The 14,660-nt window shown below is 46.9% G+C and overlaps 2 protein-coding genes across 4 annotated transcripts in view; both read right to left on the bottom strand.

Annotated features, from left to right (window-relative positions):
* Positions 1-14,660, bottom strand: part of LOC142031462 (carnosine N-methyltransferase 2) — a 438,402-nt gene that overhangs the window by 398,789 nt on the left and 24,953 nt on the right. The gene's annotated exons all lie outside the window — the stretch shown is intronic.
* HNMT (histamine N-methyltransferase) overlaps positions 1-14,660 on the bottom strand; it is a 42,849-nt gene that overhangs the window by 21,435 nt on the left and 6,754 nt on the right. The window contains exon 1 of one of the 2 annotated variants that reach the window (XM_075028936.1): positions 1,875-2,016. The exons of the other annotated variant lie outside the window; for it this stretch is intronic. The gene's annotated coding sequence lies outside the window, so the exon portion shown is untranslated. Of the gene's footprint in view, positions 1-1,874; positions 2,017-14,660 lie in introns of those variants that run through there. 2 annotated transcript variants of the gene reach the window in all.

Raw genomic sequence — 14,660 nt, 5'->3', positions numbered from 1 at the left:
CTGTCTTCTAATAAAGCACGCTGATGCAAGCTGGAGTCGATAACAAGATCGCTGCGCTGGGGTAGCAAAATCTCATTTTACAGGACAACCTAACTGTCAGTGCCAAAGAGCAGACAGGTTATTGCTCATGCTCCTCCAAGGTTGCTTTTATTAAAATGGAAATTTCCAAAGCTTTGCATGCACACACACGCGGCCACGGGTGCAGACATCCCTTCGAGGGGGAGAGGGGCCAGCCGCAAGGCCAGAGCTGCCGCCTTCCTCCTGCAGCTCGTTAGCTGCGGCCCTTACAGCCCGGGGTACCCTGGGGGAACCGCAGCATCGCTGTCTCTGTCCCCGGTGAAGGGGTCCACGTCTTCACCGCCCCCATCCTCACCACGGCTTTGGGCTGGGTTTGGCAGGTACGGCAGCCCCGGGCAGGTGCGATGCGCTTCCCCACGGCTGCAGCCCGTGAATCCGGGTGAGGATTTGCTCTTCCTCCTCAAACCCAGCGTAGGCGTCATCACCTTAAAATTGGGACTTTCACATTTTGGGCTGCTGCAGGTCTTCATGGAACAGGGGTGCAGGACCCCGGTCCCTCTCCAGCATGGCCAGTCTCAAACCGCCATGACTGGTTCTTCCCCACAGGCACTCTCCACCCTTAAAATAGCAAAAATTGACCAACGCCTGGCTGTATTTTCAATTTTTGTCATTGTAATACGCTGAGCGACAGCAACAGGCCAAACCTGAACCTGGCTATTGAGAACTATTCATTCAACAAACACGTTGCTTTATCTTCCCAAGTACTTCTGAGGAATGGATTATAATTTTTACAGATGTTTGCCTTTGTTAAAATAATTTTGCTTTTTCCCCCTCCTCAAAGTTAATTGAATCAAAAATTCTCCCTGAAATATTTCATTTTGCACCGCTCCAAACTTCTGGTTCGTCATAGTGAAACAAATGAGTGCTCTATGCCCAGACTGAAAAAAATAACTTTCAGAGTATTTCAACTAGTAATTTGAAACTGAAATTCTTAAGTAAATTAATCTCAGAAATTCAAGTTCCAGAAATGTTGGTAAGGGATTTCATTATTATGGTGTCCAGGTTTGGAGGTCGTAAAGGATGGTGAACACCTTCACCGCCAGGTACTCCTTACCAGAAAGAGCTGGTAGAAAGTGATGCTGCTAGAACACTACCCAGAGCGTACAGCTCTCGTCCTGCAAAGCCACGAGGCAGCGATGGACCAGACACGAGAGCCCCAGCCTCTCACTGCCCCTGAGCGAAACGCAGCTCACTTTTTCCTTGGGACTTCAATCTCTGCCAAGAAATGAGTTTCTGTGCTGGAGAAGCGTGAAGGACTCGGCAAAGACCTGGCTCAGGTTATAGATGTCATGGGAAAGCAGAATTGTGCCAGGGAAGAGGAGCTGGGTTTTCCTCTTTGCCACCTTTGCTGATGATTTAGGTTTTCTACACAGGTATGAATTTTAGCAAGCAACAATCATTCATTATAAAAAGGCAATTTTTAGGACATTTTACCCGTATATGGGAATAATTATTTTCTCTTTTCAAGATGCAGTGATACGAGGACAGAACTGACAGAAATACCTAACTACCTATAAATGAAAAATACCATCTTGGACATCTTTTTTCAGACTGTCACATGGCACCGCTCCTGGTACCACGCTAACTTAGCGGAGCTTCGGACCCACTGATGATAAAGGCACGAAGCAATACAGAAGTCACGCAGCTCTTAATACCTGCTCATGTTTTAAATCTTTTTTACTTGTAACAGCAATAGTCTGAACAAGTATTCCTGGCTCAGAAGATCACTGTCTTTCTGATACCTACGCAATATCCACTTGCGATCGGCACCTTCCACGTTATTAATTTCCCCTTACCTCCTCCTGTAGCTGTTCCCTAATGAGCTCATGCAACGAAGAGGATCTGAATGAGCCGCATTTGAAAAGCAATCAACCGAAATTAGAAGGGCTTTCTTCTAGCCGCGTTTGGGAGGCCATCACCCCCTCGAGCACATGGCGCTGACGTCTGCTGTCACTCCGGCTCTGACATGTTAATGCAGGAAGCGCGGCGGCTGCCGTCGCAGCATTATTTTGACAACTGGATATTCCACTTCCAGCTCCTCGGCATGGTTCACATGCCTCCTAAATCTCTCTGCTTGAAGTGTAATATTTTCATGCCATTCATATCTCTTCCTGTGGGAACTTATGATAAGCTTTGGAAATGGCTTAGACACACTCACTCCCCTCTGATGGCAGTAGCCGCGTACGACTCTCATTTTGACTAAGATTTTGACTATCTTTGCATTAAGATGACTGTAAAACCATGTATTAGGAACATTTCAGATGTTTGTAAGCCATCATTCTCGCCAAACCCCAGCATTTAAATTACCCTGACCTAGTAAAGAGTATCCTTTTGACAAAATCTGTTTTATTATCTTTGAGTCTATGAGGTCCTGGTCTGGATGGCAGTTGTCAGTACCAGCAGAGGGGTGGCATTCCCACCCCATGTCTGTACAGCCCAGAGCCTATGCACCACTTTGGGCATTAAATTACTGTGGCAACCTATATATACTAAGCATCTAACACAGTCCGTAAGTCTTTTTGAAGAGTTTCTGCTTCCTAGGACAGAGAAGGGTGTCCTGAACATGGGGCTTTGCACCCAGCAAGCCCAGCCCCCCATACCAACCACTTGCCTTTGCCTTTTTTTCTTTCCCTTTTTTTCTTCCAACCCCCAAGACTTTGTTCCTTCTGCAGACTTCATTACAATGATGTGATGTTCTCGCAGGTTACTGAGGAAAATATGTTTGATAACAGAGGGCCAGCAAGCATCCGGACCGCCTGCGTGGGAAGCCGGCTCAGCAACACCAGACTTTCTCAGGGGAACCGCGTGGCCCCAGACCTCCCCCCGGCTTTGGGCACAGATGGGAGGAGAAGCTCAACCACGCTGTCGCTACTTCTCCCAGGCCTAACAATGGGTCAAAGGTGGAGGAATAAGGAAAATAAAGATCAAATACTCCTGCAAACAGCATGGATGGACATGGAGAGCTGCTTGCTGTGTGACCTCTGCTTCTCCAGCCCTCGATTTTCAGCAAGCACACCCAGCAGACTAAGTTTTAATGGCACCATGTAGCTCATAACCACAAAACAAACTGCATCTAGGACCACAGAAACAAGCTGAAATTTTTGCGAAACAGATTAACAATGACCTCCCTTGTTTTTTTAAATGCCAGATGTTATGACCAACTACTGTCACATGCAATTAGACCCTTGGCCGCTGCTATTCAGGGTGGAAAGCGAGATGGTCTGTGACCCGCCAGGGCCTCATCTCGCCATGCTGTAGGATGGCTTTGAGCATAGCCAGGCTTTAATTTATACCACATTTTGTACTACAGTTTGAACTAATATATTAGTTTCAGAGCTGTACCACCTACTGCCAAAAAGAGTTGCAAATGTGGAATTTCACAGTGAAATATCGGTATAAACCCACTGCTTCCTTGCTAGCACTTGTCAGTACATGGATCATGCAAAAGCCCTTGACCTAGTACTATAACATTGCTCAACAGAAAATGTAGAAGAGCTTTTCATGGATAGTGCTGTCATTTTATTTTTTTTAATTACAACTTAATTTGAAGCCAACAGGAGCCTTGACTGGAAAGCTACTCCCTGCAGAGTACATTCATGTTTTAGTAAAGGATGCTGTAAAGAACATCTTAAAACTTCCCTAGAAGTAAAAGTACTGTGGATTTTCCCCCCTCTGTGAAAAGTCATTCCCAAAGAAATGACTATTGTTTCCTCAAGCCTTAAACCGAAGGCATATTTATTTGCACTGAAGCCAGACGTGCAGAATTTCCTCTGAAAAGGAATTCTTCAGAAGGCTCCGTGTGGGAGAAGGAGGCTGTGAGGGATGTCTGCAGCGGGGTGGACCTAGAAGGAGGCAGCTCGGCACAGCACCCGCGGTCCCCGATCGCATCCTTTGAGCTCCTTCCCCTGTCACAGCCCAAGTAATTGCCATTCCCGGCGTGGTGTCCTCGCCTTTTCACTCACCCTCCTTATCTATCGCAATGCTTCCTCCTCTCCCTTCCCTTTCTGCCCTGCAGGCCTACAACTGTTGCTTGTAATAATTTTTTTTTTTTTTTATACTGTTTCTATCTCTCGCCTCAATCCAGCCGGTGCCATTGTAGGCAGTTTGCATGTGTCACTGCTTTTTTCAAGCATCATATCCTCTCACAAGATACCGCCACATCCGACTCAGCCTGCCCACTCTCCCCTTTGTGCAGGCTTTATATTGCTGGTTATTTAAACTCCCAGCTATTTTTCTGATTAAATAAACCCTGGACCAGTTACTCTAAAGGTATCAGGGTTTTATTAGAAAGCTACATTGCCATCTTGTTATTTTGATCCCTATTCACCTCTCATCTTCCCACAGACAAAAGCCTCTGAGTTTCTTTATATATGTGTGTATTCATGTTTTTATGGAGCAGGAATCCTCTTTGCAATCTCTGCTCCGAGATGAGACTGCTCTGCAGATCATATTCAGTGTTTTACTTGGGTTTGATTTTGTCTCTGCTCTGACAAACCCCTGGCAAAGTTAACGGTAAAAAAAGGACAAATAAGAAAAGGGCTTCGGGATTTGGTCCTGATTTCAGTGCTAGGAGTTCACCTTCTCGTTATGCTATGGACGTTTGTTTCCCTGTTTCAGCCACATCCAGATTCTGGGGGGACCGGGAAGGGTAGGGGAAGGCGGCAGGGAACAGCTTTCGTGTTAGGATATGCAAGGATGGATATGGTACATAAAAATGCAAAGCAAACTGAAATTCATTAAAGCATAGCAGTTATGTCAAAGAAAGGTAGTTGAAAAAAATACGCCAGCTTGCTGCAGTTAATGGATTTTACTAACCATGCCATTCAGAGCCCAGAGGAGGGAGACCTGGGCTGTGGTTGTACCCCCCAGCAGTGGGATGCTTCCCAAGTAACACGGGGTTAAAGCTTCAGCCTCCAGGCTTGAAAATGCAAAAGTGGTCCAGCTCTGGCAAACATCTGCACAGCTATAGGTGAATAAAAATGTGGAAACATGCAAAAATCATCAGGGCAGCCGGGGATTATTTATTTATTTGTTTGTTTGTTTATTCCCCACTATTTTAGCCTGCAAACAACACTCCCTGTTACGACGTCCTGTTCCAGCCACTTTCTGTTACACACGATGTCTCATCCAGACTAGAGCTGTGTCAGCAACCGGGCATGAGCTCCACAAAGAACACTACTATTTTGGGGGTGCCTACAAGTCCAAGCCCATCTGTCAATTAACAAATTTAAGCAGAGCGTGAAGTGTCGGTCAGGCTGATCCCAGCATGCACAGAAAACCTGCCATTTTCTCCACCGCACTACAGCTTTTTCCCTAAGGCACCTAATGTTCGGTGGGGACAATCCTCCTTTTGTCCCCTCACCTTGTCATGTAGGTGGCAGAAGAGGTTTGTGGGGCTCCAACTGTTGCTGTGATTAAAACTGAAAGACATCTGCATAGCTTATAACTCCTACAGGTGATATTTCTCCAGCTCCTATCTTCAGGACATATGTGTAAAATACTCCTATTGATGCTACTTCTCTTAGAGCAGCCCCTCACTTCCAAGTTACAGTGGGAGCTCCAGGCAAAATGAATTGTCCCTGTTGTATCATCGAGGGAACTGAAAAAAGCGAGTCTGAGAACAGCGATGAAAGGAGTAGAAAATAGGAGGCAAATGTAAGGGCAGGGCTGTTTGCGTAAACACTGTGATAAGTTTTAGGGAAGTCCATAGGTCAAGGTCCATGAGGTTTAGAAATCCACCGCTGCCTGTAAGTGCAAGCTGGGGTTTGGGGAAGCTGCTAAACAACTGGTAGCTGGGTGGGTATATGAAATAAAACCCAAGCACCGATCCTGTTTTCACACACTTCAGCTAGCAGTAGTTTTTCACAGGCTTCTTGTTGCTGTTTCTTAGTAATTAGGAGAAAAGCTCCAATTACGGCACAAATAGTTCCTGTGGTGTAAAACACTAATTAAGGCAGAGAAGAGTGGAGATCGGCAGCTTGGGCAGACTCTGCCTTCCCTGGGCTGCAAGGTGGCCAGGCAGGAGATGGACCCCTGCGATGTCCCGAGTTTGCATCGTGGCTTTGCATCGCCCACAGGCTGTCCTGCATGATGGGCAGCTGCGGCATAAAGAGAAAAATGAAGAAAAATTTGTGTTTATCCCTCCTGATGGAAGGTAACATCAAGTCAGGTAACAAGAAACAAGGTAAAATTGCTGGGTTGGGTCACCCATGAGATGAAAGCACCAGCTTTGACAAAGAATCCCAGTTTCTACCTGAGCCAGTAACATGGTCCAGTCGTGATTATCCTCTTTCACCTTGTTTTTGTCAGTGGCTTAGAACAGAGGGATTTGGGGGGAGTGGGGTAGTCAGAGACTACCCAGAATTTGGGGATGGGGATAGTCACAGACCCCCAGCATCCTTCTCCCAGCAGTGCTGTGGCACCAAAGTCCTCAGATGCAGTCTCACTGCAGACCAAAGTACAACAGCCTCTTCCCAAAGTAGATGACCTTAAGGCCAGCCAGAAACCAAGAATTCCATTTTGTGAAACATTTGGGTTTGTTCCACGGGGACTTAATTGCCTTTTGTTTGCTTTTGTGCAAAAATGAAAGTGTTTGGCAGAAAGAAATGCACTGCAGATAAGCGTATAAACCAGGGATTAAGACACTCGCTGGGGAGACGAGAACGTCCACATCAAATCTTTGATTTATTCCAGGAATTGGGCTTCTGTTAATCACCTGTTTTTTAGTTCATTGGCCTAGTTGTATTTGGGGATGAATGTACCATTTTGTCACATCAGAAATGGAACATTAATAGGAATGTACCGTTAATTTGGAGGGTGCTTGTACCCGCTGAAAAGAAATAAATGATGCTATAATTGAGGTTGAAAAATAATTCACTCAAAAACCGTGGAACATTTACAGAATGCAGAAATGCAATGCAAATTTTCATGCCTGAAGTATTCATAAATGATTTTGTGAGTCATTGCAGTTACCCTGTAAACAGTGGTTTAGGTAGCCAGTGCTTTGCTCTCGGTTTCATACTCATCCTCCTACGGGTTGAGGAGTCTTACCACCTTCCATCGCACCCAGAGGGGTCTATGGTCCTGGTCCAGTGTGCTGATGCTGGGCTGTCCCACCCTGGAGATGGAGGCACCCCACGGTTGGGGCAGGAACAGGGCATGGCTTTGCCAGTGCTGGGACCCCTGGGCTGAGCTGGGGAAGAGCCGGAGCTAATCATGTTTTAAGCAAGAAGAGGGGACTGTGGCCACACGGGCAAGACGAGGACAGGGTCTCAGCTGCAGGTGTCACGGGTGTTTAAAGCATTGCTGCACCGCGGTCCCCAGCCCTCCCCAGGGATCTGGGTTTTACGTTGGGAACCGTCACCAAGACACTTGCAGCATCCTTCTTTGCTGCAGCCAAACCCTTCCCTGCACCAAAACCCACAGCACCTCCCGGGCTGGTACCTTGTAACGCTGTCTCCTACAAAGTGTTTTTCACCCCTCGCCCAGGCTGGAGCTGCTTCCCCATCCAAATTCATCCAAATTCAGCGCTGGCAGAGGAGTCTGGGGTCTACCGGGGTCACCGACACTCCCGGCAGCAGTGAAGGAATGAGTGGGGCAGGCACCCTGCTACCAGCCAAGTCCTCCCAGGGGGTGGCAAAAAGGGGCAGAAAAGGGATTTGGGCAACTGGGGCTGCTGAGGGGGTGAGCAAAGGCTCTCCCAATCTCTGCAGCTGAGTTTGGTCTCCTTTGCGCACCAGGACCCAGCGTTTCCACAGCCCCTCCAGCTGCTCCTGCTTCTGACATCGTGGTCAGGATTTTGGGGGAGTCGGCAGGCTGTGAAGAACCAGCCTGGCCTTCGTTTGGGCCCTTCGAAATGCAGACATCAAGAACTTCCCCAGCATGCTTAAAAGCTGCATCTACCATACGCAGTGGCTTTAGAGGGAGCTTAATATAAAACTTTGGAGCCACCTTTTTCCAGACAGAGGTTTTACAGCATGGGAACAAGGCAGGAAAGTTGGGAAGAAGAGATATTATTATTATTATTATCATCATCATCACCATCATCATCATTTATTTATTTATTTATTTAGCCTTGGTGTTACTTACTGCTCCCAGAGCAAGGGGGTGGGATCTTTAGCAATCATTCAAAAACAGGGACACATCTCTGTTTCAGGCCCCTGCAACCGAGGTCAGCACCATGAAGAGAAGGGACCCTCTGGCAGCCGGGAAGATGCAGCGGTGCCATCCAAAACACATACTGAGCTGCTGGGTGGTGTTAGTAACACGATAATGCCATGAAAAGCCTTGATAAAAATATGCCTTTTTCTTCCATTGATCAGCTCTGTTTAAGCTGGATGTACCAGGTTTAATGAGAGAAGTAACCTGTCAGTTGCCCAAATAGTTTAATTATCCTGAAGTTGATGGAGAGAGTGCCCGTAGTTACACGCGGCCTTCTGTAACTTTTCAGCTGTTGTGATGAAGTAGGAAACAGCATTATGGCACTTACAGCTATTGATTATTTAAACTAACGGACTGAGACTGATTGAATCTATCGCCACAGCCAGGGGATTCTGCCTTGTGTTTCTTTTATGAACTCAGCAGAAAACATCTCTCAAACCGCAGGGTGGAGAGGTGGGCAGACCAGTGAGCACCCAAGTCCAGGCTGCTCCAGTGACGGTACTGGGGTGCAAGGAGTGCGTTCTTCACCTCGCTGTGGCACCACATCCAAATTTCTTTAGACCAAAACTGCTATGTTAATCCTTGTCCCACTGGTATACTTCTCGTTTATGGTCTAATGCAGGTTTTTCATGGGACTGTCTTGCTAAATTGCGTTCAAGTGCAAGAGGTGGAAAATTTAAGAAAGCAGAGAAATGTATGCAAGACAGTAAATGTCTGAGGGGAGCTGAGGAAATGGCAAAAAGAGTTTGTTCATCTAACAGACTTCGGTGCCGGTCTCCCTAGACAGCTTGCCTAGACCAATCCCACAGTCTGCCACATCATACACATTTTTGAGGTAATTTCATGTTGAGTTTCAGTTGGATAGCTAGTGCTGAAGGGCAAGCTCACCACTACACCTAGATTTCCTTGTCATTACCAGGATACACCGAATCCAGCCTTCCAATTATTTATTTTGGTTAGGTACTTGGCCCAAATGTAGCTCCTTTTGTACCTCCTGGAATGTAATAGGAAAGGTACAAAGCTGTTGAGTTCTGCCATTTTCCTCAACCCTGGCCAAAGGCTGGCCAGCACCTCAGCCATCCACCCACTGCCCAGACATCTGGAGCCATAAAAGCCACTTTGCTTCGCACAGGTGACAGTACAGTCCCCACGGGCCATTCAGGCTTCTGGGAAGAGCTTTGCACCATCCCATTTCCCTGCTTCAAGAGGAGACGTGCAATGAGTGCCAGCCAGCACGTCTGATGGAGTCTGCTCCTGTCAGGAACCTCTGGAGTTTATGATGACATTAAGATTTTGGCTGACGAAGGCAACAATGCTAAGGCAACCGATTTGATTTGTACAGTCGCTACCTCGGTGATATGTAATATTTTGGTTATACACTGAGAGTGATATAAGATTAACATGGTACAGAACATATGGATTGAAAACTGCCTGGCTGAATCACTCAAAATGTAGGTAAAAAAACAAAGACTTCAAAATAAAGATTACTCCTAATCAGAAAGATGAATTTCCTAGCTCAGAAAAAAATATTAGGGACATAGGGCAGGAATTAGATGGTCTACCTGGTGGATGGGCTGCCTGATGTCAGGCTGATGCCTCTGAAAATAAGTGTTATGCATTTACTAATACTTCCATAGTGCTATGTTTACAAGGGAGAAATCTGCTGTGGGCTGGAGCCACAGAACAGGCAAAAGCAGGCAGCAGGAAAGGGACGGCTGGACAACCTGGTGTTCATACACACAGAGCATTGTCCCTGTGCTAAAGGCACGGGTTACTGAGGAAAATGGTTCAGGACTTTTGAAGATATAATATAATCTGACAAAAAAAAAAGGAAAAAAGGCTAAAGTCTAAGTAAGCAGTTACAACGTGCAGCCTATATTGGTATCTTGCAAATGTCATGGGTCTTTGCATATTCTTGATCAGATACAACTTTAATGACCACCAAGCATAAACACAAAATTTCTATGTTAAAAGCCTCAAATGACTCGTGTGTTTCAAAGCTCTTTTACAAATCACACATTCAGACAACAGAAGTTTCCATCACTTACCTGCCTAACGTATCCTAAAGATACTTTCAGGATTGGGAGTGTGAACAAATCATGTGGTGCAGGAGTGCACTACATGACATATTTAGGGCCATGAAGGTTTTCTGCCACCTCTGCCCCGTGGTTCAGACCAAGGCTTGTCCACCCAACAGCTCAGCCCCAAACAAGAAGACTCGTGCCCTTCTGCTCCGGCAAGGCCAGCTCCCCTCCATGGCTGACTCCCCACGCGGGCAGTGCTGTGGAGGGTTTCAAGGCCTTCAGATGTTCCCCTGAGGGTCTGCTCACATCTCTGTTTCCTCTCCCTTTCTCACGTTATGTCAAAAGTACATTTATAAAGAACAAGAATTTATTTAATGGACTAACTAGACTGTCCAGTAGGTTGTTTAGAAGTGTTATAATTATCTATATGCAATGACAGCTAGGTCAATCACATGCTTATAATATCTGTTAGCCATTTAACAAGATGTAAATTAGACAAAATACAGTCCTGACACAAATAGAACTGGGGGAACATCCCCAGCATGGCCAACACCTGCCTGTGTCTGGGGATGTTTGCCGTGCCGGAGACATCAGCCTCTCTGCTGCTCCCACTCTGGATGGACACAGGTGTCCCACAGGTCTCATGGCAGCACCCTGAGGACACCTCCGCTGTCCCAAGGCACCTTGAACATCCCATGCCATGTGCGAGGCCACCTCGCAGGCTCCCTCGCCACGTCCCCTGCAGGCGCAGCTGGTGGCTCCGTCACTTGCCCCTCAAGCAGCTCAAAGACACCATTCGTGCCCCTTTTGTCGCGATAAAAGAACAAGGACTAATAAAAATTGCTCTTCGCGATGTTTTGCTGTTCTCTGCAGGTGGGAAGCGCCGTTGCCTATCAGCAGGGCAATGCTGACCTCTGCTGCCTGAAATCAAAATTATAAAAATAATTGGCCAGGTGGCTTTGGCAGAGCAGCTGCAACACTGCCCAGGTGTAATATGATTTCCATGTCACCTAACCCGGCTGAGCACAGGTTCGTAACTTCAGACCCAGAAGCCACATCTTGAGGAGATGCTCTAAAAGCCAACTAGGTTACAAGTTGGGGCCAAATCCTTTCCCCATGGCGATGCCGGGGGCTTGGCTCCCTCCCGAGGCAGGGAGAGCCGGGGTCGGTGTCCCCACGCCTGGCAACTGGTGCCAACGTGCTCACCCCATCCAGCACGGTGGGTTTTACAAGAGCCGCAGTAAGTAGGCACGCAGCAGCCATCAGCTCGGCTGCCTCCACCAACTTCTTCAACATTTTGCTCTGCTGGTCGGGAAACTGGTGGGGAGAGGGTGCCACGGAGCCAGAAATGGTGTTACAGCTGCCCAGGCAGAAATTTGGAATTTCATATTTAGAAAGGATTAGCTTGTCAAAACATAATTATAAAAATAGAGGTTATACCTTTTAAGTATACTTGGGGTCCAGCAATGAATCGTGCTGAAAGGAGCACCAGACCCAACAGCGTTTTCTAGGGTCTTCCTCAAGGGCCAGTCACACTGCTTAATATTTCCATTAATGATCTTGGCAGAAAATGAAGTGTGTGGTGATAAAAATGTGCTGATGCCACAAATCCAGGGGACACCTTCAGTATAGAGGATTGGGATATGACACTGAAAGGAACAGATGTCTTTGAGAGCTGAAAATACAATTTGGGATGGCGCAAGGTGATAAGCAAGGGACTGCTCTGCGGCAGCGAGAGATGAGTCCGTGGTGCCATGGTAATACAACCAGGTGAAAAAGGCAAGTGCAATCCTAAGATACATCAGTCGGTAGATGTACTTTCCACAGAGAAGGGAAGCGATGTAGTCATTTTGGAGTTATTTGAGGGCTGCAGTTTAACCCACCTGGGTCGCAGAGGACCTTTGCTGCAGGTGCTGAGACACCAGCACGACCTCCCCCCCGGCAGGCTGGGTTTGCGGCCCCAAGCGCTGTATGAGTGTGCAGGGCCACATCGCCTGCAGAAACCGTTCCCAAAGCAGTTCTAGGAGGTTTCCCCACTCAAGTTATTCCTACGGCAGTCCTGAAGGTCTCCCCTGAGCTCATTACGATGGATGCAGTGTACAGACTTGAGTCCATTATATCTGTGCTGCTCCCTGTACTCTGCTGGTTTTACACAATTTGCTGAACGTGCAGTGCTCAGCCTGACTGCAAGCTCTTTTGTAAGGGCTCGGGGGCAAAAAGTTAATGGAAGCAGCTCGCTCCTGCTTTCCTTGCAGGGAAAATGGAGAGCAGCCCTGCGGCCTCCCAGGCACTCACCTCCCCCAGGGACCTGGGGCTCCATCCTGCATCCCTGAGCTACAGACGCTTTTGCCAGTTAGAGAATAAGGGAGTAAGAGGGGTAGGTATTTCTAGATTCAGATCCACCCGCTTTGGCAACTCTTGGAGGAGGAAGAGAGAAGCAAAAGGTTCAGGGGAGGCAACACTGGAGCAATTGCATTACAAACCGATTGCAGTCCTGCCAAGTTCTCTTCTGTGTTGTCCACACACTGATTACAGCTGCAATGAGAACCACTGAGGGCTTTTTGCTGAAAAAAACCGCTTTGCATTCACATACAACACAGAAAACTTTCAACTTGCTACCAGCTGGTGTACAGGCGATACGGAAGAGGAGTGAGGCACATGTTGTTCCCAAGCAGGCAGCATGTAAAGGGAAAGCTCATGTGTTAATGCAGCACCCTTGGGGAGGTTTTGCCATCAGTTGTGTTTTCTGGTATCTGCATAAGGCATTTTATTACTGCTGCTAATCTGCAGCTGGGCAAACACAGACACAGAAGAGTCAAGTGACCGACTCGTGTAGGGAAAAGGAAGAGTCAGGGGCTCAGCAAACGGTGCTGGCTCCTCGGCACACAGACAAACCTGACAGCGCTCCACCCTGAGAGAGTTTTGGCTGAAGGATGCACCGCGCAACCCTCTGCCGCTCCTAATCAGAGGGAGAATTATGTGTGTTTGCGGTCAAGGTGGTCTATCCTGGGACGTGTATTTCTTAGTCATTGTCACGAGGGCTAATTCATCTTTGGTAATTAGTTTCTGTGCCTTGGAGCAGTGAAGCGCAAATAAGCATTTAACATTGATCTATTGCAGCACTTCCCTGGGTAAATAGATGGCTCTGGTGTTGGCTGATGCTGATGCATCAGTGTCTTTTATGATCAGAGGAATCACTCAAGCATCAGCTCAGCCACAAGCCAAAAAGCATGTCTAAGCTTTTAAAACCAAACTCAGGGAACATGTCTTCTCTGGACTGTTAGCGCTCTGAAAGACAACAGCAGCATTTCCCTCCTCCTGCTCTGAGTCACAAGCCCAAAGTGCTCCTGAGGGGGGGATCATATGAAAGAGAAAGACAGAAGCTTGAAGACTAGGGTGAGCACAAATGGCTTTTGCTTTTTGAACCTCATGATTGCTTAGGTTCAGGTTTTATAGCCACTACACAACCTGCATGACCAGCCCAGGACCGTAGGCTGCCCTAATTAACCTGTTGTCAGTTTTCAAGCAATTACGTGCGCTTATATGTGTTTTCTTTTTAGCTGCAAGAATGTAACGTCACAAGTCTAGGAGGAAAGATCTGTAATAAATCTGTCGAGTCAGGAGTACAGCGATGAGACCACAGACTAAAAAAAGTGATGCAGGAACTCAGAGCCCTGGTTGCCTGACCTTGTTTGTGGGACTGGTTTTGGTGCAAAGGCTGGAGGAAACTTTAAGTGTAGAGATTGAAATGGAAAACAGGGTGTAGTGCACCACAGGGTCCTCGGGCATGGCACAGATCATGTTGGATGGGCTCTTCTTTGGCAAGATTATTTACCTATTTACTTACTTAGACTGAAAAAGTGCCACCATTCTAATCTTTCCTGTCTTTGCCACATGGGGAATAATTATCTCAACAGGAGAGCCATCCAGAGATGATGAAGTGGGTGAGGAAATGGCTAAAAGAGAGATGCTAGATGGTGTTTTGAAAAGGCAAATGTCAGACTAAACAAAATTTACTGTGGAATGTCTATGGACTAATCACAGATAGTAATTTCAGTAAAAGTCTTAGCAAAAATGACAGAAACATGAAATTTGATGGTGACAAAAATTTGTTGATAGCTGGTGGCTATCACCAGTACCAACAGGGATAGGGATACTGAAAAAAAAAAAAAACAAACACCCAAACAGCTGATTTTGAAGACTTTGGTAACAGAATGCACCAGCAATTCATTGCAGCAGCAGCAATGGCACCTAACAGGAGCACTCGCTCGAACCCAAGCTTGTTGATGGGACCACCAGGGAAAGAAAGATGCACGTATGCTGGTTTAGCCCCGGCATACAGAACAGATGCAGACGTACAATGTCTGGCAAAAATGAACAAAGGAAATATATTTTCAT

This window comes from Buteo buteo, chromosome 5, assembly GCF_964188355.1.
Source record: "Buteo buteo chromosome 5, bButBut1.hap1.1, whole genome shotgun sequence".
NCBI lineage: Eukaryota > Metazoa > Chordata > Aves > Accipitriformes > Accipitridae > Buteo > Buteo buteo.
This window is presented reverse-complemented; position numbering and strand designations above follow the sequence as displayed.